The sequence below is a fragment of the Bubalus bubalis genome, chromosome 14, assembly GCF_019923935.1.
Source record: "Bubalus bubalis isolate 160015118507 breed Murrah chromosome 14, NDDB_SH_1, whole genome shotgun sequence".
Lineage (NCBI taxonomy): Eukaryota > Metazoa > Chordata > Mammalia > Artiodactyla > Bovidae > Bubalus > Bubalus bubalis.
Window position 1 is genome coordinate 1,311,915 of NC_059170.1, and position 24,927 is coordinate 1,336,841.

Consider the following 24,927-nt stretch of genomic DNA (forward strand, 5'->3'; position numbering starts at 1 on the left):
CCTTCAGAATGGACTGGTTGGATCTCCTTGCAGTCCAAGGGACCCTCAAGAGTCTTCTCCAACACCACAGTTCAAAAGCATCAATTCTTTGGCATTCAGCCCTCTTCACAGTCCAACTCTCACATCCATACATGACCACAGGAAAAATCATAGCCTTGACTAGACGAACATTTGTTGGCAAAGTAATGTCTCTGGTTTTGAATATGCTATCTAGGTTGGTCATAACTTTCCTTCCAAGGAGTAAGCATCTTTTAATTTCATGGCTGCAGTCACCATCTGCAGTGATTTTGGAGCCCAGAAAAATAAAGTCTGACACTGTTTCCACTGTTTCCCCATCTATTTCCCATGAAGTGATGGGACCGGATGCCATGATCTTTGTTTTCTGAATGTTGAGCTTTAAGCCAACTTTTTCACTCTCCACTTTCACTTTCATCAAGAGGCTTTTGAGTTCCTCTTCACTTTCTGCCATAAGGGTGGTGTCATCTGCATATCTGAGGTTCTTGATATTTCTCCCGGCAATCTTGATTCCAGCTTGTGTTTCTTCCAGTCCAGCGTTTCTCATGATGTACATTGCATATAAGTTAAATAAGCAGGGTGACAATATACAGCCTTGACGTACTCCTTTTCCAATTTGGAACCAGTCTGTTGTTCCATGTCCAGTTCTAACTGTTGCTTCCTGACCTGCATATAGATTTCTCAAAAGGCAGATCAGGTGGTCTGGTATTCACATCTCTTTCAGAATTTTCCACAGTTTATTGTGATCCACACAGTCAAAGGCTTAGGCATAGTCAAGAAAGCAGAAATAGATGTTTTTCTGGAACTCTCTTGCTTTTTCCATGATCCAGCGGATGTTGGCAATTTGATCTCTGGTTCCTCTGCCTTTTCTAAAACCAGCTTGAACATCTGGAAGTTCACGGTTCACATATTGCTAAAGCCTGGCTTGGAGAATTTTGAGCATTACTTTACTAGCGTGTGAGATGAGTGCAATTGTGTGGTAGTTTGAGCATTCTTTGGCATTGCCTTTCTTTGGGATTGGAATGAAAACGGACCTTTTCCAGTCCTGTGGCCACTGCTGAGTTCTCCAAATTTGCTGGCATATTGAGTGCAGCACTTTCACAGCATCATCTTTCAGGATTTGAAAGACCTCAACTGGAATTCTATCACCTCCACTCGCTTTGTTCGTAGTGATGCTTTCTAAGGCCCACTTGACTTCACATTCCAGGATCTCAGGCTCTAGGACAGTGATTACACCATCGTGATTATCTGGGTCGTGAAGATCTTTTTTGTACTATTCTTCTGTGTATTCTTGCCATCTCTTCTTAATATCTTCTGCTTCTGTTAGGTCCATACCATTTCTGTCCTTTATCGAGCCCATCTTTGCATGAAATATTCCCTTGGTATCTCTAATTTTCTTGAAGAGATCTCTAGTCTTTCCCATTCTGTTGTTTTCCTCTATTTCTTTGCATTGATTGCTGAAGAAGGCTTTCTTATCTCTTCTTGCTATTCTTTGGAACTCTGTATTCAGATGCTTATATCTTTCATTTTCTCCTTTGCTTTTTGCTTCTCTTCTTTTCACAGCTATTTGTAAGGCCTCCCCAGACAGCTATTTTGCTTTTTTGCATTTCTTTTCCATGGGGATGGTCTTGATCCCTGTCTCTTGTACAACCTCATTCCATAGTTCATCAGGCACTCTATCTATCATACCTAGGCCCTTAAATCTCTTTCTCACTTCCACTGTATAATCATAAGGGATTTGATTTAGGTCATACCTGTATAGTCTAGTGGTTTTCCCTACTTTCTTCAATTTAAGTCTGAATTTGGCAATAAGGCGTTCATGATCTGAGCCACAGTCAGCTCCTGGTCTTGTTTTTGCTGACTGTATAGAGCTTCTCCATCTTTGGCTGCAAAGAATATAATCAATCTGATTTCAGTGTTGACCATCTGGTGATGTCCATGTGTGGAGTCTTCTCTTGTGTTGTTGGAAGATGGTGTTTGTTATGATCAGTGCATTTTCTTGGCAAAAGTCTATTAGTCTTTGCCCTGCTTCATTCCGTATTCCAAGGCCAAATTTGCCTGTTACTCCAGGTGTTTCTTGACTTCCTACTTTTGCATTCCAGTCCCCTAAGAAGACAAATGGAGAAGGCAATGGCAACCCACTCCAGTACTCTTGCCTGGAAAATCCCATGGACGGAGGGGCCTGGTGGGCTGCAGTCCATGGGGTCACTAGGAGACAGACACAACTGAGCGACTTCACTTTATTTTTTCACTTTCATGCATTGGAGAAGGAAATGGCCACCCACTCCAGTGTTCTTGCTTGGAGAATCCCAGGGACAGGGGAGCCTGGTGGGCTAGAGTTGATGAAATATGGTTTAATTATAAGCGAGTCTTCCCTGACTTTTCCCATTTTCCAAATCATGCTGCTCCACTGAGTGTCTCACAACATCCAAAATACCACTGTTGTTTCAGTCCAGAGTTCTCCCTCCGTGTCTCATCAGCTCTGTAGCTGACAACTGGCCCATGCATCATGGCATGTCAGAAAGCTCAAACTCCTTATTTTTTTTTATTAACAACTTCAAAGCCTCAGCTTGGGTTTCCCTGGTGGCTCAGTGGTAAAGAATCTCCTGCTAATGTAGGAGACCCGTGTTCAATCCCTGGGTTGGGAAGTTTGCCTAGAGAAGGAAATGGCATCCTGCCCCAGTATTCTTGCCTGGGAAATCCCATGGAGGAGGAGCTTGGTGGGCTACGGTCTATGGGGTCAAAAAAGTGTCAGACACGATTGAGCAACGGAGCACACACACAACCTCAACTGAGATGCCTAGATACAATGTGTCTCACAAGCAAAAGGAATAATGTATCGAGAGAAAAAGTTAATTGGAAAACTGACTGTAGAAAAATTAATTTAGAAAAAAAAGTGAGTGGTAGAGATGTCATTGCTGTGACCAGAGCCCCAGTCCTGCAGATTCAGCACGTGGTCTGGGTCTCCTCTATTGAAAATAGTCAATCCCTAGGTGTGATCTAAAGACAGCTTCCCAAGGGGCCTTTCAAAAAATAGCAATAATAATATAGTAAGTCTCCTTTCTACCACATTTCATATAAAAGTGGGTTGAAGCCCTTCCAATTTGTATATTTGTATAGTGTGTGTATGTGTATGTGAGAGAAAAACACTTCACATCTTGAGAAATGCTGACAACCATCCATTTCTTTTTTAAAAAAATATATGTACAGACTATTCTCTCCACCCCCTCCCTTCAGTATTTCTTTAATTAATTTATCACTTCAGTGCCATAAAGTGATAAAAAGCTAAGCCGAGAACAATCAGTTAAAACCCAGACATTTTCTTGGTGACAGTGTACCTACGTTTCAAGCACTCTCTTTTAATATTCCACCCAGAATTACGTTCCTCAATATTGCAGGATGAAGTGACTAGTTAGCAGCTAATGGGGATGGGGAGGGGCGGGAGTGGCCAGGATGCCTTGCCCATACAGCTCAAGTTCGGGAAACAGCTGAGGATAGAGTAGGTTCCTCAGGTATAAACACTTATCACGGGCTTGATAACACACGAAGGACAAACCTATTGAAAAGCATGCCTCCTGTCAAAGAAAAGGAACAGCTCAGGACTCATCAGGTGAAGCTGTTGCTTTTGACGGAGCAAATTTTGTGCTTCCTAAAAACTCTTTGCAATAGATAATGTTTACCTGGCATCTCACCAAGTCCACTCTATGACAGGAAAATTTGATCCCCTTTTCCTCCAAATTATGGAGCAGACTGGCAGGAATTTAAGTTTGCTCCTCCCAGAAAATGGCTTGCAAGACTAGAATTTAGTGGTCCATATAGTATGGTTCTTTCCAGGCTGCACTGACATTTAGAAATAATTAAGATCACAAGTATATTCTTCTTTAAAAAAGTTGTATAGTACTTTCTATGTGCTAACACTCATTTAGCCACTCTATAAATGTTTGATCCTGTGGGACTGATCCTGTTGTTATTTCTGTTCTACTGATCAGAAAACTAAGCTGTGAAGGATAGACTATTTTACAGCCAGACTAAGAAACTTCTGTGCTTTTTCTCTGGGGCTTCTGGATGCCCAGCTGTGACTCCTGGCTGAAACAAAGGCTGTGGGCTTTGTGATGTGCTATATAAAGTCATGAAATCCAGCAGACACTCCTTGAGCCAGTTCCTCCACTGATGCTATGACTGACCTCGACAATTAGGTCAGTTTGGCTAAAAACTGGGAACTTCTGCCTTGAGCTTTGCCAAAGCCAAGACTTGTGTAAGAATCACAGATTTTATTGGGAGAGAAAGAGCAGTGGTCCCGAGTGAACGAGGACCCCGAGAAGCTCCTCCCTGGATGTCTCCTGGAGCCCCAGTGCTCGACTCCACTCTCTTTCTCTTCCTGCATTGTGTCACATGCTTTCAAGCGAAAGCTTCATGGGAGAGACTTCCCCGGCGGTCCAGTGGCTAATACTCAGTTCCCAATGCAGAAGGCCCATATTTGATCCCTGCTCAAAGGGCTTCCCTGGTGGCTCAGACAGTAAAGAATCTGCCTGCCAATACAGGAGACCCGGGTTTGATTCCTGGGTTGGGAAGATCCCCTGGAGAAGGGAATGGCTACCCATTCCAGTATACTTGTAGGGAGAATCCCATGAACAGAGAAGCCTAGCAAGCTCCAGTCCATGGGGTTGTAAAGAGTCAGACATGACTGAGAGGCTAAAACTTTGCTTTTTCACCCAAAAAAAAGAGACCAGAGACTCCCCTCTCTCTCTTTCCACCCTGTGAACACACACAAAGGGGGCCACTGCCTTCAAACAAGGAAGCAGCTTCTCCCCAGACACCCAACGAGCTGGAACCTTGATCTTGGACTTCCCAGCCTCCAGAAATGTGAGAAATAAATGATTGTTATTTAAGCCACCCAGGCAGTGGTGTTCTGTTGTAATGTAGGTGTTGTAATGTGCTCAGTCATGCCCAGCTCTTTGCCACCCCATGGACTGCAGCCCCCCAGGCGCCTCTGTCCATGGGATTCTCCAGGTAGGAGTAATGGAGTGGGCTGCCATTTCTGTTACAATAGCCCAGACTGAATAGTACAATGACCCGCACCCCCTACCCTCCAGGGCTGTTAAGAGGACCCAGCAAAGACCTAAAGAACTTGATAGCTCATCATTACCGGCTCCAGGAGCCCCTGCCTGAGAAGGATGTCAGCGTGAGAAAACAGAAGGAGGGAATTAGAGGGGGACCGGGAGGCCAGATCCAATCATCTAATCAAGGGCCAATGCAAGGTCTTTGCACAGTCCTCTTTGAGTTGGGCTTTTGTCGTTTACACTGAGAAAGTTCTGACAAAAAAGCTGGGCTCATTCCTGTAGGATTTCTGGGGACTCTTCAGCCCATCCTCGCTTCCCTGGAGTCATGCCCACCCTCTCCATAGCACCCTTATCCCATTTTGACTTGATGAAAGGGTTGGTTCACTAATAGGACCCTGTTTTCAGTCTTTGAATGTTTGCTTCCTGACCAATGGGACTTTTGGCTTTTTTTTTTTTAATGCTCAAGAGTTCTTTATACTATAATCTCTCCATTATTCTAGACAAATCTCAACCAGACTAAAGTTTTCCAAAACCCTTAATTAAACTTCATGAACTGAGAGGCTAAAACTTTGTTTTTTCACCCAAAAAGAAGAGACCAGAGACTCCCCTCTCTCTCTTTCCACCCTGTGAACACACAGCAAGGGGGCCACTGCCTTCAAACAAGGAAGCAGCTCTCTCTCTTTGGAGAGAGCTTTAAGCAGCCACCATGGTCAAATATTTTATGTTTTCCAGGCTTGCAGGGGAAAGGAAGATGAGTGGTGCCATAAACAAACAGTCGCCCATGGCACTCGACTTGGGAGATGAGACTGTCAATGGAGAAATAGTACATATAAAAGTGAAAAATGACCTGCATGCCAGCCCAAGGGTGTTTGTGTTGAACTTAGAGTGGAAATTTGGAAAAGCTCAACAAAAGCTTTAAATGAAGAAGAGATGCTACCGTGTCCAAGAGGTTTTCTCTGGAGATGGGCTTGTTTTGCATGAAAGGAGGGTTCCTGCACGTGGGTGAGCCTGAGAAAGCTGCCAAGAATCTTAGCTCATTATTTGATTCCCTCCATGGAAGCCAAGTCCAAACCACCCTCTGGAGGTGCCTCGCTGTGAGAACCCTCGAGACACAGCATAACGATGATGACTGGCATCACCCCATCGTCACGGGGGCGCTCGCCCACTTAAAACATGGAAGAAACTGGTCTAAACACTGCATTGTAGTCTCATAAAAATGTACAGGGCTGAGTCATATTAGCGTCTCCATTTTACATATTTTAAGGCAGGTTCCAGTATTGATGGTTAAGTCAGTCTGTGCTTGAGTCAAGATTTAACCTAAGTCTCTGACTTCAGAATCCCTTTTGAGGGCAGACGAGCCCTTCATACATTGAATGTATAGCGTAAGGCTGTTTCCTAACTCAAGCCATCACCTTTTACATACACCACATACATGTCTCACACGTGCCCACTTGTGCGTACACTGCCCCGCTGTAAGAGCGCCAGTTTTCTTTATTCACATTCCTACCACTTAGAGTTAGAAGGAGGCCCAGACATAGCCCAAGGGTAAGTCATGAACTGAGTCAACTGAGGCAATTGCCTCCTCTTTCTTTGATTGGCTTGGAAAGCGGTCTATGAACCAATTCTGTCAAATGAGATACAGTGAAAATCCATTGCCAGGGCTTCATAAAGTGTTTCTTAGCTCTTAGAAAAAGGAGATTCAAGAATAGATAGGATTTGTTCTTTTCTTTTATTTTTTCTGCTCTTGAACAACGAGGTGTTTAGGAGCCCCTGCAGCTATTTTGTGATCACGAGGGAAATGAGACGGCATGCCAAGGATGACAAGGCAAAAAGTCGGGAAGGAGTTGAATTCTTAACAGCATCATTGGCCAAGCAGGAGCTGCCTCAACTTGAGATTTAGTATTTGAAAAATAAGTCTATTTATTTTATCACTGTGACTTGAGTCTGGTACAACTTGGAGTGAGAGACTTTTAAAGATACCCTAATACTTCAGAGTATATTTGCAAGGATTCTAGTAAATGAAACGTCCTTTGATTTATACTCTCTGACCTCTTCTCACTTTTGACTCTTCCTCTCCTCAGGCCAGGCTTCCCGCACACATGTCCTCAGGCCACAATGGCCTGTTATTCACTAGAATCAATTTTCCCTCACAAAAATAAAGGAGCACAACCCAAGCTAACACAGGATTTGTGATATTACATATACATACATGTAATGATGATATTATACTACATGTAATAATATAAATGGGTGTGGCCCCCATCTTGCTGGACTCCTTATTCCTGCAACAGCTTTGAGGAAGGAAGCAACAGGGCTGAGGAACTTCAAACAGCAAGGACTTTTGAGTGACCTTTAGGAGCTCTGGGCAACCTCTAGCAGTCTGTCCAAGAAACTGAAGCCCTTGGTGCCACAGAAGCAGGTAAAGGAGTCCTGCCAACAGTGTGAGTTTGAAATAGATTCTTCCATAGTCGAGCTTTCAGATGAGTCCTCAGCCCTATTGACATCTTAAATACAGCTTCACAAGTGACCCAGCTGGGACTCCTCACCCTCAGAAACTGCAGGAAAATGCATATGTGCTGTTATACACCATTGCTCTTGTTTTTCTGAAGCAATAGAAATGAGAGATTTGAGCACTTGAATAACCTTAAAAGTAAGCACCTGCTTAAATTTTGCATTCTAGGCACCTTGCCTGCCTCACCCTAGTTCAGACTTTGAGGTAACATAATGTTTTCAGCTATGGAGTTTGTGAGAAGGATTCCGCAGAACTGAATCATAGCTTGCCTATTCTGTTCAATTAAGCTAACATTGCTTCCCCCCGCCCCCTATAAAGGGTTAGGGCTTCCCCAATGGCTCAGAGGTTAACAGTTCACCTGCAATGCAGAAGTTTGCTGCAGATACAGGTTCCATCCCTGGGTTGGGAAGATCCCCTGGAGGAGGGCATGGCAAGTCTTGCCTGGAAAATCCCATGGACAGAGGAGCCTGGTGAGCTACAGTCCATGGGGTCGCAAAGAGCCAGACACTGAAGTGACTTAGCACTCATGCATAAAGTGTTAAACACAAAGCAATTAAGAATATTTAGTGCTTTGTAGTGTTAACTAATTACACTTTATAAAAAGCATAATTCTTTAAAATACCAGTAATTCCTTAGTTTTTCTTATTAATTTTCCCAACCCTCTGTATACACAGCCTAAGAAAGTGCCTATGCTATATCTTACCTCTCTAGCAGCTCATGGACAAACCCAGAGCTCAAGGAAAGAATTTGGCAGCAGTGGTCAGGATTTCTAAGATGCTTCTTTTTTTTAATGTTTCCAGGTGGCTCAGTGAGTAAAGAATCCGCCTGCAATACAGGAGACACAGGAGACATGGGTTTGATCCCTGGGTCAGGAAGATCCCCTGGAGAAGGAAATGGCAACCCACTCCAGTATTCTTGCCTGGGAAACCCATGGACAGAGGAGCCAATCCAGGGGGTCCCAAGAGTCAGACACAACTCAGCAACTAAACCACCACCACCCTATGTCCCTTACCTGAAAAATGGGGAGATTAATAAGACCCTCCACGTGGTGAGCCTTTAAAATTAATACCACTAAAGTTCTTAACACAGAACTTGGAATAGAATATGCAGTAAATAAATAAATACTGATAGAAAACATTTAATAAACATTGATTATGTGTTGGATGCAAAATCAAAACCTTATTAACTTTAGCCCATTGAACTTTTATACAAACATGTAGCTGTATTTTACCCATCTTACAGATGGAAACACTGATCCCTAGAGAGAGCAAGCATCTTGCTCAGGGTTCCATAGATGATAAATGGTTCAAAAGGAAGCAGTCCAATATCAGAGTCGACCTCACCATGCTCCCCGCCTGTCCCCACTGCCCACTGTTAACTGCTACTCTTTAGCGGAAAATTTGTTTTTCTCCCTTCCCTCCCTCCTCGCTCCCTCCTTTACAATGGGCCTGTCTGGCAGCATACAGTGACCTGTATTATTAGGTTATGATACACATAAGATCCCTTGTCACCCTGCTTATTTAACTTATATGCAGAGTACATCACGAGAAACACTGGGCTGGAAGAAGCACAAGCTGGAATCAAGATTGCCGGGAGAAATATCAATAACCTCAGATATGCAGATGACACCAGCCTTATGGCAGAAAGTGAAGAGGAACTCAAAAGCCTCTTCATGAATGTGAAAGTGGAGAGTGAAAAAGGTGGCTTAAAGCTCAACATTCAAAAAAAGAAGATAATGGCATCCGGTCCCATCACTTCATGGGAAATAGATGGGGAAACAGTGGAAACAGTGTCAGACTTTATTTTTTGGGGCTCCAAAATCACTGCAGATGGTGACTGCAGCCATGAAATTAAAAGACGCTTACTCCTTGGAAGGAAAGTTATGACCAACCTAGATAGCATATTGAAAAGCAAAGACATTACTTTGCCAACAAAGGTCCATCTCATCAAGGCTATGGTTTTTCCAGTGGTTATGTATGGATGTGAGAGTTGAACTGTGAAGAAAGCTGAGCACCGAAGAATTGATGCTTTTGAACTGTGGTGTTGGAGAAGACTCTTGAGCGTCCCTTGGACTGCAAGGAGATCCAACCAGTCCATTCTGAAGGAGATCAGCCCTGGAATTTCTTTGGAAGGAATGATGCTGAAGCTGAAACTCTAGTACTTTGGCCACCTCATGCAAAGAGTTGACTCATTGGAAAAGACTCTGATGCTGGGAAAGATTGAAGGCAGGAGGAGAAGGGGAGGACAGAGGATGAGATGGCTGGATGGCATCACTGACTCCATGGACGTGAGTCTGAGTGAACCCCAGGAGTTGGTGATGGACAGGGAGGCCTGGCATGCTGTGATTCATGGGGTCGCAAAGAGTCGGACACGACTGAGCAACTGAACTGAACCGAAGATCCCTGGAGAAGGAGATGGCAGCCCGCTCCCGTATTTTTGCCTGGAGAATCTCATGGACAGAGGAACCTGGGGGGCTACCATGCACGGGGTCACAAAGAGTCGGACACGACTGAGCGACTCAGCGTGCACACGCACACACACACACACACACACACACATACATGCACACATGCACACACACGTGTGCACGCACACTCACACACACGCACACGCGCGCATGCACACACGCACACACACACATGTGCGCGCACACACACACGTGCGCACACACGCACGAGATGCGTCTCAGACACTCTCTTGAGGCCACGCTTCACTGTAAGTGATGCCCAGCCTCCGGCCTGTGCTCCGTCGTGCCATCGCGTCTGACCCTGTGCGCCCCGTGGACTGCAGCCCACCAGGCTTCTCTGTCCATTGATGTTTCCAGACAAGGACACTGGAGGGGGTTGCCATTTTCTTCTCCAAGGGATTCCTGACCCAGGGGTTGAACCTGAGTCTCTTGCCTCTCCCGCATTGGCAGGCAGGTTCTTTACCACTGGCACCACCTGGGAAGCCCTGGAATTCCTTTAGCTTTTCTGGAATTCCTCTTCTTTTTAAAGGGAGAGATTTGGGCTTTTCAGTTCTAGGCACTGTTCATCTCATCTGATATGCTTTTCAAAATGGAAGTTAAAAATATCAAAATGGAAGGTACTGGACTCGTGGGGCATTCCAGAGGGGAGGCCGTCGCCTCTCCTTGTGACAAATGACTGGCTCCCTTAGTCAGACGCCCTCTTCTCTCCACACACAACCACCCACTCTAAGGCCCTGACAGAGCAGAAGGAGGAACGCCGTGCCTCTCACCCCATCCTGTGTTAGCGTTTGAATAAACAGATTGCTCCTAAGTGAACTCAACTCTAAAGAAAAACTGCAAGTCACTGAAGTCAGAAAGACAAAAATACAGCAACTATGAACGAGAACAGAGTCTTGTCCAGATGAATCTATATTAGTTGGGAGTTTTATATACATACATATATATATATATATATATCAGAAATATTTCTTCCTACTGCTCTGGCCCACCGAGGTGGAAAATTGATTCACTGGCTCTAGAAAAACACATTGTGTCTGTCCTCCATAATCCATTGGCAATCTTAATTGATTGTCACACTGCCTGTCTCTGGTTGGACGTATAATCACAACCTCAATTCTATAAAGCATTTTCTGCTGCAGGAGGATGAGAAAAACAATCTACAGGTGTTGCATTGAAGAGCTTCATTAAATTTTCTATCCAACTCGCCCTCAAACCAATTCAGTGGCTTATTAATTTTGTAAACCGAGATGTTGCTCATTAAAGGGAGGACGTTTAGGTATTAAATTCCAAGGATCCTACAGAATGGAAAGGTTTATAGGGATACTGGATTCTTTTCCCACAAAAATTAAATTCACAATCGGCAAGGAACATTTGCAGCTTGCTTCCTCATCATCCACTCCCCCTTTTTCCAGCTACCCATCAGTGGTGAAAGGCATCTTATCACCTTCCCTCCTCAGCAGACATGATTAGAGAACGGCTCTGTTCTCAGAGGACAGTGAAAGAAGAGAGTGAAAAAGCTGGCTTAAAACTCAACATTCAAAAACCTAAGGTCACGGCATCTGTTTCCATCACTTCATGGCAAATACGTGTGGAGAAAATGGAAACAGTGACAAAGTTTATTTTCTTGGGCTCTAAAAACACTGTGGATGGTGAATGCAGTCATGAAATTAAAATATGCTTGCTTCTTGGAAGAAAAGCTATGACCAACCTAGACAACATATTAAAAAGCAGAGACATTACTTTGCCAACAAAGGTCCGTCTAGTCAAAGCTACGGTTTTTCCAATAGTCATGTATGGATGTGAAAGTTGGACTATAAGGAAGGTTGAAGGCCTAAGAATTGACGCTTTTGAACTGTGGTATTGGAGAAGACTCTTGAGAGTCCCTTGGACTGCAAAGAGATCCAACCAGTCCATCCCAAAGGAAATCAGTCCTGAATATTCATTGGAGGGACTGATGCTGAAGCTGAAAATCCAATACTTTGACCACCTGATGTGAAGAGCAAACTCACTGGAAAGACTTTGATGCTGGGAAAGATTGAGGGCAGCAGGAGAAGGGGATGACAGAATTGAGTCCATCACTGACTCAATGGATGTGATTTTGCTCAAACTCCAGGAGTTAGCGAAGGACAGGGAAGTCTGGCAAGCTGCAATCCATGGGGTCACAAAGAATCGAACATAACTTAGTGACTAAACAGAACAACAGCCCTAGGACTGAACCAATCAGCCCAAAAACCCACCCTGAGCACGTTCAGGGATGGGCATATTATCTAAGCTGGACTCATCAAAGTGAACAGATGGGCTTTCAGCAGAAATACTGGGGGGAAAAAGAGATTCTCTCTTTCTCACTGGGTTTGACCTTGGAAACATTTAGCCTCAGATTGTCCTGGCAGCCTTTTATTGCAAACAATAAAAGGCAAAGCTGTCCAGGGATGGATTCAACAGAGAAGATACAGAATTGAGTGACGGAGAAACAGAAGCAGTAACTTTGACAGCTTCAGTCTCTGCTCTGGGCCTGACCTGCCATGTTCTACTCAACCGTGTGAGCCAGGACTGACTTCTCCTGCTCCAGACAAAGAGGAATAGGTGTTTAGACATGGCACTGAAGGGAAGCTAAAAGATATGTTCCTAATAGTTGTTAAATAAATATGGATAATTACCATATTCGTTTTGATTAAAACAAGCAAAGCGAAGCCCCATTACACATCTGGTAGGCATGACTGGAAGCATTTCATGTGGTTCAGTTCAGTTCAGTCACTCCATCGTGTCCAACTCTTCGAGAACCTGTGGACTGCAGCACACCAGGCCTCCCTGTCCATCACCAACTCCCAGAGTTTACACAAACTCATGTCCGTTGAGTCGGTGATGCCATCCAACCTCCTCATCCTCTGTCGTCCCCTTCTTCTCCCACCTTCAGTCTTTCCCAGCATCAGGGTCTTTTCCAACGAGTCAGCTCTTCACATCAGGTGGCCAAAGCACTGGAGTTTCAGCTTAAGCCTCAGTCTTTCCAACGAATATTCAGGACTGATCTCCTTCAGAATGGACTGGTTGGATCTCCCTGCAGTCCAAGGGACTCTCAAGAGTCTTCTCCAACACCACAGTTCAAAAGCGTCAGTTCTTGGATGCTCAGCTTCCTTTAGAGTCCAGCTCTCACATCCATGCATTTCACGTGGTAGTCTCCCTGTAAATTCTGTATCATCCATCCGATACATATGACCACATGCATCATGAAATAAGTGCTTGGTCTATGCAGCCAGACTGGCTGGATTCAAACCCTGCTTCACTTACCCACCAGCTGCGTGAAACTGGGAAGCCCCCTCATCTGCCAGTGTTCCAGTCTCCCCATCTATAATAATAATATATTCCTCCTAGGGGCATTATAAGGCTACAATAGGGTAATTTATGGGAAGCCATAGAACCGTGTCTGGCATGCTCTTAATATAAATGAATAAAATGTCAGTCTTAAAATCTTTCACCTGAGAGTTGTCATAGTTATAATAAATGTCCTAGATAAGTTGACATGAATACATATCAACCATGGATATCAATTTCTAAATGTTTAAAATGTACTTCCCTCTTTAGTATCACATCTCCCCTGCTTGGGACCCACTGCTGTTTTGCTAGCCTCAGCCTCGCTTCCTGAATGTGCATCCAAAGGGAGCACGTTGGAATGACTTCCCTGCTTCTCCCCATCCTGTTCCGGACAAGTCAACATTGAAAGGCGCTTGTAAACGGACTCATAGGCATGTGAAAATAGTTGGCTATTTTATATGTGTGTGTCTCCATCCGTTTAAAAACAAAGAAAATGCCCTCGTGCAGAAGAGCAGTGGAGGACAAGTGTCTGAGGGGCTTGAAATAGGTTCAGGGAGCAGCTATTATGTGACAGAAGGGAGTTACCAAAACAAACAAGTAACTCTCCTTACCTGGTCACCCCTGTGAGGGGCCTACTGGGATTATGATCTCAGAAGAAATGTTTCTAGTTTCTAGTTTCCAACTCTTTGCCACCCCTTGGACCATAGCCTCCAGGCTCCTCTGTCCATGGGATTCTCCAGGCAAGAATTCTGGAGTGGGTTGCCATGCCCTTCTCCAGGGGAGCTTTTCTACTTAGGGATCGAACCTGGGTCTCTTGCATTGCAGGCGGACTCTTTACCAGCTGAGCCACCAGGGAAGCCTATAACGGTCTCAATAGGCGTGCACGCATGCAAGGTTGCTCAGTTGTGTCCGAGTCTTTGCAACCCTGTAGACTGTACCCACCAGACTCCTCTGGCCATGAGATTTCCCAGGCAAGAGTACTGGAGAGGGTGGCCATTGCCTTCTTCGATGAAATGCCTAGTACCTACTAAATACTGCATAAGTGTTAGCCAAATAAATAAACGCATTAGCATTCAACTTTTCATCAACAATTTTGGATGACAAAAATCAAAAGAACAATGCTTTCCAAGCTCTGAGGGAAAGCAATTTTCAAACTCAACCTCTGCCTAGCTAATGAGTACTCATGATTACGAGGAAAGAATGGACTTGGAAAACTCACATACTATAACAGCAGTTCTTAAGAACTCAAGCAAGAACAACAACCAAGAAAGACGATTAAAAAACAGTACCTCCAATTCTCACCCAAGAGCTATGTTAAACGCTGGTGATACAAAGACGAATACGCACATAAATCTTGTCCTTGAAGAACCCATAGCTATATACCTGTGACACATGTCATACAGCAAAACCACATGTAGGATGTTATTGCAGCACAAGAGCGACGGAATCAATTAATGACGCCTCTGAAGAGCAGCTGGGTTTAAAGAATACCAAATTCTGTAGCAGGTTTCAGTAAGTGCTCCCTGGGGCCAGGGGGTTGAGGAAGATTTTAGGTGTTCTTGGGCTAATAGAAGGGCTTCCCAGGTGGCGCTAGTGGTAAAGAACCTACCTGCCAACGCAGGAGACGTGGGACACGGGTTTGATCCCTGGGTTGGGAAGATCCTCTGGAGGAGAGCATGCAACCCACTCCAGTATTCTTGCCTGGACAATCCCATGGACAGAGGAGCCTGGCGGGCTACAGTCCATAGGGTCACAAAGAGTCAGACAGGACTGAAACAACAGTGTGCACTCGTGGACTAATAGAAAATAGAATCGAGATGGGCTCCCCAGTGTTGAGCATGGGACTTAATAAATAATTCTGAGCTTAACGGGACGAGCACAGCTGTATTTCTTCTCTCCCCGTGAGTGCAAATGTTGTTGCCTGAGACAGCATCACTAAACCACTTGGTGAGAAAGCACGCTCATGGAGATGTCAGCTTTTCTGCAAAGAAGGTAGCCCCAGTGAGTGAAGAGGCAAAACCACAAGACTTCTTCTAGGGGCTAAGTATGGCCACAGGCTGAAAGCTACATGCAATCTAAGAGCTCAATGGAGTGTAAACTCCTTAAACAAAATAAAAGGTTTACCACAAGATAGGGTTATGTGTTTGCAGGGTAGGGCTTGCCCTCCTTATAAGTCAGGGAGCAAAAAGGAACCTCCCTGTATTTCCCTGGTGGTCCAGTGGATAAGGATCCAAGGCAGGGGACACAGGTTCAATCCCTGAATTGGGAAGATCCCACATGCCATGGGGCAACTAAAGCCCACAGGGGCAGCTACGGAGCCCAGGTGCTGTGAGTGCTAAGGCCTGTGGGCCTGGAGCCGGTGCTCTGCAACGAGAGAAGTCACCCCAGTGAGAAGGCCGAGCAGCACAGCAGAAGGTAGTCCCCGCTGCCTGCAATCAGAGAAAGCCCCCGCACAGCATTGAGGACCCAGGGCAGTCAGAAGCAAGTAAACTGATTAATGAGAAAAAATAGCTCCGCCAGAAGATAAGCTCCATGAGAGGGAACAGGTGTGGAGTCTGTATACCTGACTCTTGTCAACCAGATGGCTGGCCAAAGTAGATGCTTAATAAATAGACCTGATTTTTAGTCTAAATCATTGATGATTTACAGACTAGACATTCCAGAGTGAATGGGGGGAAATGATCTTTCCTATGTCATGATGAAAATATATGGTTTGATATGGGCTTCATAGAGGACAGGCTGGCAATACGCCCTGAGAGCTTTGAGTGAGAGCTTCATCATCCCATCACCATCATCTTAAAGTCCATCTTCTAGCTGACGTGGCTGCACTGTGCCCAGCATGTGACAGGCACGCTTCTGTTTAAGCCTCACTGCAGCCTTACTGGAGAAGGCAATGGCACCCCACTCCAGTACTCTTGCCTGGAAAATCCCATGGACGGAGGAGCCTGGTGGGCTGCAGTCCGTGGGGTCGCTAAGAGTCGACACGACTGAGTGACTTCACTTTCACTTTTCACTTTCATGCATTGGAGAAGGAAATGGCAACCCACTCCAGTGTTCTTGTCTGGAGAATCCCAGGGACGGGGGAGCCCGGTGGGCTGCCATCTATGGGGTTGCACAGAGTCGGACACGACTGAAGTGACTTAGCAGCAGCAGCAGCCTTACTGCTAGATCATCACACTTACTCCAGGCTCACGCACAGGAAGCGTTTGTGGAGGCACATGCCAAATTACTCAACAAGCAAGTGGCAGAACTCAAATTCTAACAGCCATATCTGATGGCTAGCCATGGTAAATGGTGTCTTAACAGACAATGTAATCTGTGTGTGTGTGTGTGTGTGCATGCGCACGTGTGTGTGGATATTTTTTTAATCGTGTAGACTGTTTCTGCTAATTATACTGGAAGAAATAATTGTGTGCTTCAACATTTAGTCAACATGTTAAGTTTTATTTGTTTAACATTTTTGCCTTTTCCCTTCTTGTTGTGCTAAAACTGTATAACTTGAGCCTGTGGTACACGTTTCTCTGCAAAAGTGTCATTTCCCTACTCAACAGTTTGGAGAATATTTTAGATTTCTCTTTAATTGGAGAATAATTGCTTTACAATATTGTGTTGATTTCTGCCACACATCAGCATGAATCAGCCCTGCGTAAACAAGTGTCCCCTCCCTGTTGAACCCCCCTCCCCTCCCACTGCAGCCCTCCTCTAGGGTGTCATCGAGCGTAGAGCTCCCCGAGCCACACAGCAAACCCCCCCGGCTGTCTGTTTCACCCGTGGTAATGCAGGCCTTGAAGCAACAGACGGCTTGACATTAAAGGCCAGGTGACGAATCTGTTGAAATCACTGATGTTCCACATCCCAGACCGCAGCTGGCCGTTTCGGTCCTTGGATCACTGCGGCACCGCCATCTAGAATGAGCATCTTCCGTACCCGGTGACTCCTCTCATCTCTTCTCATGCCCATCGCTGCAGACCCTCCTCCCCTCTTTCAGTAAATAGGCCACTAGGTGAATTGACTTCCAGTGAACTAGCCCATACTTCCTACTCTGAGGCCACCAAGAAAAAACAGATTCTTCCTGCATTTTGTAGAACCACTGACTTCCTTTAACTCAATCACATTTTAGATTAGACTCTGCGATTGGTTAAGTAATTTACGGTATGGTAATACAATGTAATACCACAGAACAAATCAAAATTATATTGCACACAAAGTTACGAATCTGGCAAGACATTTTAAATATATTGAATGAATAAATATATTCAGGTTACAAAAAGGATAAAATATATTACACCATTTCAAAGAGAACATTTAAATTGCATTTATGTTTGTAACGATACACATCACAATTTTAATAGCATTATTTTCTGCACTGTGGTATTATAGTTTTTTAAACCTATAAAAATATATACATAAATACATACAATTGCACATATAGAGTAAATGCTGGAAGAAAATTCAGAATACTTTTCTATATTATCTAATTATTCTAAAATAAATATAGGCTATAATTGCACAGAGCAGGCATTTTTGGCCATTTTAATCACTGTTTGTATCCTAGTCTCTCCAGGGGTCACTGAAATGTAGTAGGTTCTTAATATATATTTTTGAGTGAATAAAAGGTCATTCTTTTGTAAAAATAATTCAAAACAAGATACAGATTTTTTTAATTAAATGATGCTGAGAGAAACATCTGTAAAGTAAAAAAAAATAATTGAATATATCTACATCATGCTTACATGTGTGTTAAGTCATTTCAGTCAGGTCCAACTCTTTTCAACCTTACAGACTCCAGCCCGCCGGGCTCCTCAGTCCATGGGATTCTCCAGGCAAGAATATTGGAGTGGTTGTCATGCCCTCCTCCAGGGGGTCTTCCCGACCCAGGGCTCGAGCCCCAGTCTCTTCCGTCTCCTGCACTGGCAGGCGAGCAACACCGTGGCAGCTGGGAAGCCCACCTGCGTCATGTCATACACCAGACTAAACTGCAACTAGACACAAGGGTCGGATATAAAATAAGTCTCCTGTCCTACCTCCGTTCCATTTCTGATACAACTAGAGAGATGCGTCCACGGCACACTGGTGATCATCCCCCTCCTCTATCTAAAAGCTCTTAAGACTGTCTTTAGTGAGCTGATTTTAGAGTCTGAAACGGTATAAGCACGGAGCACAGCTTGGAGATCCTGCCCGCCGCTCCACTCCACCTGCCCTCTCTCTCTCCCAGCTGCATTTGGAACTGGGACTTTTCCCTCCATCTCAAAGAACACAGAATTCTTGGCTTCAGAGACTCCACGTGTGGGTCCCTTCCGGTAGAAGTGCCTCTCAACAGAATCCCCCTAGCTAACCACTCACTTCCCATCCTTCAAATTGTGCTCCATCAATATTTACACCATCTTGAAGTATCTCCCCACAAAACACACACTTGTTTTAATTTTTTAAATTTATTTTTGGCCTCACCACGCGGTTTGTGGAATCTCACTTTTGAACCTGGCCCCCAGGAGTGAAAGCACCGAGTCCTAACCACTGAACCCCAGAGCAGTCCCCACATCCATTTAAAAAGGAAAAATGGTAACTCTGCCGACAGAAACTGGCCAACAGTCCCTGAACCAAGCAGGTGAGTCAGCCTCAGCTGTTGTGATTTAGCCACTAAGTCCGGTCCAACTCTTCTGTGACCCCAGGGACTGTAGCCCGCAGGCTCCTCTACCCACCATATTTCCTGGGCGAGAAGGCTGGAGTGGGTTGCCATTCCTTCTCCAGGGGATCTTCCCGACCCAGGGATGGAACCTGGGTCTCCCGCATTGGCAGCTGGAGTCTTCACCCCGAGCCACCTGGGAGGCCAGTCCCCGAGAGGAAGCGCTCAGGGACACGGCATGGCCGTTCCTGCCACCGGCGCTGGCCGCGGTCACGCCTCCTCTACGGCAGCCCTTCTGGGGGGCGTTGTGGTGCCTCGCTGCGGCTTTAGCTTGCCTTCCCCGTAAGAAGCCAAGGTTGAACGTAGTTTCATATGTGTATTTGCCATCTTATATCTTCTTCATTGAAATGTCTCTTCATGTCTTTTGCCCACGTTTTAACTACCTAGTTTTTTTTTTTAACTGTTGTGTTTTGAGTGCTTTTATGTATTTTTAATACTAGTCCTTTGTTGGATATATGGTGCATGTATTTCTCCCACTTGTCTTTTCATTTTCTTAATGGCTACAGCTCAACTCACAGGAAGGATAACACAAGACTTCACACTAAGGGCCTATATACCACCACCTATTACCAAATATCAAATATTTGACTGTCCAGAAGAAAATTAGAAATCAGGCCAAAAGGCAAGAAAAAGCACTATCTTGAGTATACTGAACAAGCATTTGCATCAGACTTAAATGTGGTACAGATGTTGGAATTATCAGACAGAGAATTTAAAGTAACTATAATAATATGCTAAGTGCTCTAATGAAAAACATATTCAATGTGCAAGAACAGATGGGTGATGTAAACAAGATACATGGACAATCTAAGAAAGAATACAAAGGAAATGCTAGAAATACAAAAAATTCTGTAACAGAAATGATGAATGCTTTTTAATGATCATAAGTAGACTGGGTACAGATGATGAAAGAATCCGTAAACTTAAAAACAGGCTGATGAAAAAACCTCCCAAATTAAAATGTAAACAGGAAAAAAAACAGAACAGAATATCCAAGAATTCTGGGATAATTTCAAAATGTCTGTTCTGTGTATAACTGGATTATCACAAGAAAAAGAAAGTGAGAATGGAGAAGAAATATTTAGAGTAATAATGGCAGAGAACATTACAGAGTTAATGACACCAAATCACAGACTGAAGAAGCTCAAGGAACACCAACAGGATCAATACTAAAAAATAAAAATCTACGTCTAGGCATATCACATTCAAGTTGTAGAAAACCAGACACAAATCCTTGAAACAAGCCAGAGGGAAAAATAAACACCCACATTATGGAAGAGTTAAAGAGACAAATTACAGCAGATTTATCAGAAGCCATACAAGTAAGAAGACAATACAGTGAAATGTTTAAGGTGTTCAAAGAAAAACTCCACCAATCTAGAATTCTAGATCCAGTGAAATTGTTCTCCAAAAGTGAAGAAGTAATAATGATGTTCTTAGATAAGTACAAACTGGAGGGATTTTATCAGTAGCAGAACTGCCCCAAAACAGATGTTAAAAGAAGTTCTTCGGAAAAAAAATAAAATTACATGGATCAGAAACTCAAATCTACACAAAGAAATGGAGAACATTAGAAAAGAAATAAATGAAGAGAAACTATAATATTGTATTTTCTTATTCATAATTTTAAAACAACATAGGGAATATTTTATCATAAGGTACAAGCCACTTCCATATTTGATTTGCATATATTTTATTCCAGTCTGTGGGTTGTTCTATTTTACTTTCTTGGTGTTTACCTTTTGATGGGCAAACATTTTGAGTTTTAATAAAATTTACAGGTATTTTAATAGAAAAATATATAATTGATAAAATAGCTATTTGGAAAAGACGAACTTGAATAAAAATGTACATTTGTCACATACTGGGCTTAGGGTCACAGGGATAAAAGGAGTAAATACAACATGCGGTTACAAGAGAAGCAGCCATATCAAAGTATCCATTCTATGTGGCTTTACTATTTATACCACAAATCCCCAAGTCTGACTTAATGTCATTGTCCTACCAGTTAACAGGAGGTTTGACCCAGTTAAAGTGTTAATCTTCTTAAGCTGATCACGAGGAATAGCGTTAATAAAGACTATTTGGGACACCACTAAGCTGATGCCATGAAGACAGATGAAGTCCACTGAGACTTTCTTCTTAGTTTCTTCTTAAAACCTTAACTTCATCACATCAGGAACCTTTTAAGTATTCATTAGGACAACTTGTGAGAAGACTTTGTACCAAGTGAAAAAAAAAAAAAAAAAAACAGCATTTATCCCATCTAGATTTATTAATTAATTCATCCAAGGTTTTTAGTTGTTGCTGCCCTAAGTTATTTGAAAATTTATCTAAAACAGGAAAACCCCTATTACAAGTGAATACCTAACCACTAAAAAACCTTTCATTTCAAGCCCAATTTATAAAAGCTTCTAGAGAGACAATGACATTTAATTTTTTAAGGAGTAACAAACCAATGTTTCAAATACTTCATTTATTTTCAAAAGAGAATACATATTTAAGAATTTGAACATTGAAAATAAAGGGAAGTGGGTGTTCAAAAAAAACACATTTTGAAAGTTAGCCTTTAAAACTGTTTTTTCTCAGAAGAATCATTTTAAATTGTTGAAGAAGGAGCAGCATTGCAGCACACCTTTCCACGGTACTTGGGGGATACAGCTGGAGGAGGCAATGGCTGCCCACTCCAGTACTCTTGCCTGGAAACTTCCACGGACAGAGGAGTCTGGTGGGCTACAGTCCAGGCCGTCGCAGAGTCAGACATGACTGAGCCACTGGGCGCACACACAGAGAATATAGAACTAAGCCATGTTAGCTAAAACTACGTAAAACTACACAAAAAGCCAGTAGTTACAGGAGAAATTGACGACCTAGAGCTGCTTTTATCCAGAATAAGCACTTTATGCCCTAAAAATGAAAATCATACTTGAATTTTAACTAAGGAACTATTAAAATGATTCCATCAATAATTTATACACTAAGATGTTGAATGAAATATTTTAACAATGAACATTTGGTGTTGCATGGTTAATAAGGAAAAAGCATATTTGGATACGTTGTGAAATGAAATCCTACATTGCCTTGTTTTTACCTCTTCAAATAGTTATTCATAAATCATTATACTCAGTTAAACTGATCACCAGTTTATAAAATCACAATTATCAGAGCAATTATTCTGGGATAACCTTTGGGTATTTGCTGACCTGGAGATTAAATATTTGTTCAGAAGACTCTTGAGAGTCCCTTGGACTGCAAGGAGATCGACCCAGTCCATCCTAAAGGAAATCAACCCTGAATATTCACTGGAAGGACTGATGCTGAAGCTGAAGCTCCACTGCTTCGGCCACCTGGTGTGAAGAGGCAGCTCACTGGAAAGACCCTGCTGCTGGGAGAGATGGAGGCAAAAGGAGAAGGGGCGGCAGAGGGAGACGGTTGGGTAGCAACACCAGCTCAAGAAACATGAATCTGAGCAAACTCTGGGAGACAGTGACGGACAGAGGAGCCTGGCGTGCTGCAGTCCATGGGGTTGCAAAGAGTCGGACACAACTTAGCAACTGAACAGCAGCAACAACAGAGAGGCAAGGTGGAATGTCCTAGGGCGTGGCTTTTAAACATCTGCCTTTTGAGAGGAAGCCTTTTCTCTGCCCAACATTCTGAGTATTTGATGAGCAAAGTCCATGTTGAGCAGGAGTCTGGAGTCCCTTCCTCATCACTGAATCCAACAAACCGGGAAGCACTGTGTGCCCGGTGGCGTCGTCTTGCTAGTTCTCGGTGAGGACTGCTAAAGTATCGTGCCAAGCACCATGTGTGTATTCACACAATCAGTTCAGTTCCCTTCAGTTGCTCAGTCGTGTCTGGCTGAGATCCCATGAACCGCAGCACGCCAGCCCTCCCTGTCCATCACCAACTCCCGCAGCTTGCTCAAACTCATGTCCATTGAGTCGGTGATGCCATCTAACCATCTCATCCTCTGTCTTCCCATTCTCCTCCTGCCCCCAATCCCTCCCAGCATCAGAGTCTTTTCCAATGAGTCAACTCTTCGCATGAGGTGACCAAAGTACTGTAGTTTCAGCTTTAGCATCAGTCCTTCAATGAACACCCAGGACTGATCTCCTTTAGGATGGACTGGTTGGATCTCCTTCCAGTGCAAGGGACTCTCAAGAGTCTTCTCCAACACCACAGTTCAAAAGCATCAATTCTTCGGTGCTCAGCTTTCTTTATAGTTCAACTCTCACATCCATACATGACCACGGGTAAAACCATAGCCTTGACTAGACAGACCTTTGTTGGCAAAGTAATGTCTCTGCTTTTTAATATGCTTTTTAATATTCATACAATAAGCCTGTGTGAATCAGAATTAGGTATTGTTCTTCACTATATTTCACAGAGGATTTTGAAGCACAGAAGAATCAGTAGCTTTCTGAAGGAGTTGTATCTAGTAAATGGTTATGTCTGTCTGCTTTTTGCCTTTGGAACCCAACTCTTAACAACCATGCCTTAATATCTTTTTATTTAAAAAATGAAGTGTTTTCCAAGTGAATACAAGTCTGCAATCCTTTATATGAAACCCAAGAGACAGAAGTTGATTCCACGTTGAGGACTTTTCTATTCTATAAAGATAACACAGTTGACCCAGCAATCAATCACCTTACTATTTCTGAGTGTATGAATGAGGGTTATCCTTCCCCCAGCTCTGCTTAGGTTACGGTTTACTACCATATTAATTGGGACCACAATTCTACCAAAGCCCAAAGACTGAAATTCAGAACACTTTGTACTTGAGAATTACAAAGAAGGGATGTGTGGATCTGTCTTTCAAGTCACAGCTAGTGCTAACTTGGTTGCGTTGAGTTCATCTTGAAGCCCCAGACACATTATCTGATATCTGCTGACTGTTGGGGTTGACTCTTCCTGCAAACCAGGAGCTCTCTCTAGAGAGGTTACTGGTATACGATCTCCAATCTGAGATCTGAAGTCTGCATAACATGAATTCAATGAAAAAAATCTCATTATCAATTGATCTTTTCAAGGTAAAATCTTCAAACTTATTTTTTTTAAAGTGCTTAGAAGGAAAGAAAGTTACTTACATTTTTACATATAAAGAATTACTCTCATCTAAATCTAGAACTATATTCACAATTTTAAACAGTGGTAGTAAAGTACACTAAATTGTTAGCAAGGTGTTATTAACAGGGATTTCTCATTTTCCCCTTTAATATTTTTTTTCAGTTTTCTATATACTTTATCACCATGTACTCCATAAACATTGTGTAAACACCAATTCTATGTTACCTGTTGCTCAGTGAACTTTTGATTGAATGAACACTGTGTGCTTGGGATACAATTCAAGGTCTCTGATTTCCTAAAGTCCACAGCCTAATGGAAAGCCAAGGATAAATTTCCTTTAGAAAACATACATAGAAAAAAGCAAATGGCATTTTTAAATGGATATATTATAATGTCACTGAACTAGTTACATTAGGAGGAAAGTGCAGACAAAATATGGATTAATTTAAATTTATATGTTCCTCAGAACTTAGATTTTTGTAATTTTGCGATGTTCAACTATCTCTCCTAATACTACTAAGGAAATGAGGTTAAAAAAAAAAAACTAAACATTTTAAGTGAAACTTGTAAAAACTTTAGTATTTTCTAGAAATAACAAACCATTGTGCCGTAAAGCTGCTTAAAATTTACTTTTTGTTATTTATTTATCTCATTTCATTACTAATTTCTTTCCAAACCTCTTTTTTTAATTGTGCAGATATAGATTTACCGCAGAATGCCTGAGGCAATGCAGTTCTCAAAAGAACAAATTCCAAGTTAAGGTGGAATTCAGGTTTGCGATCTGCCTGCGCGCCTGCGCTCAGTCGTGCCCATG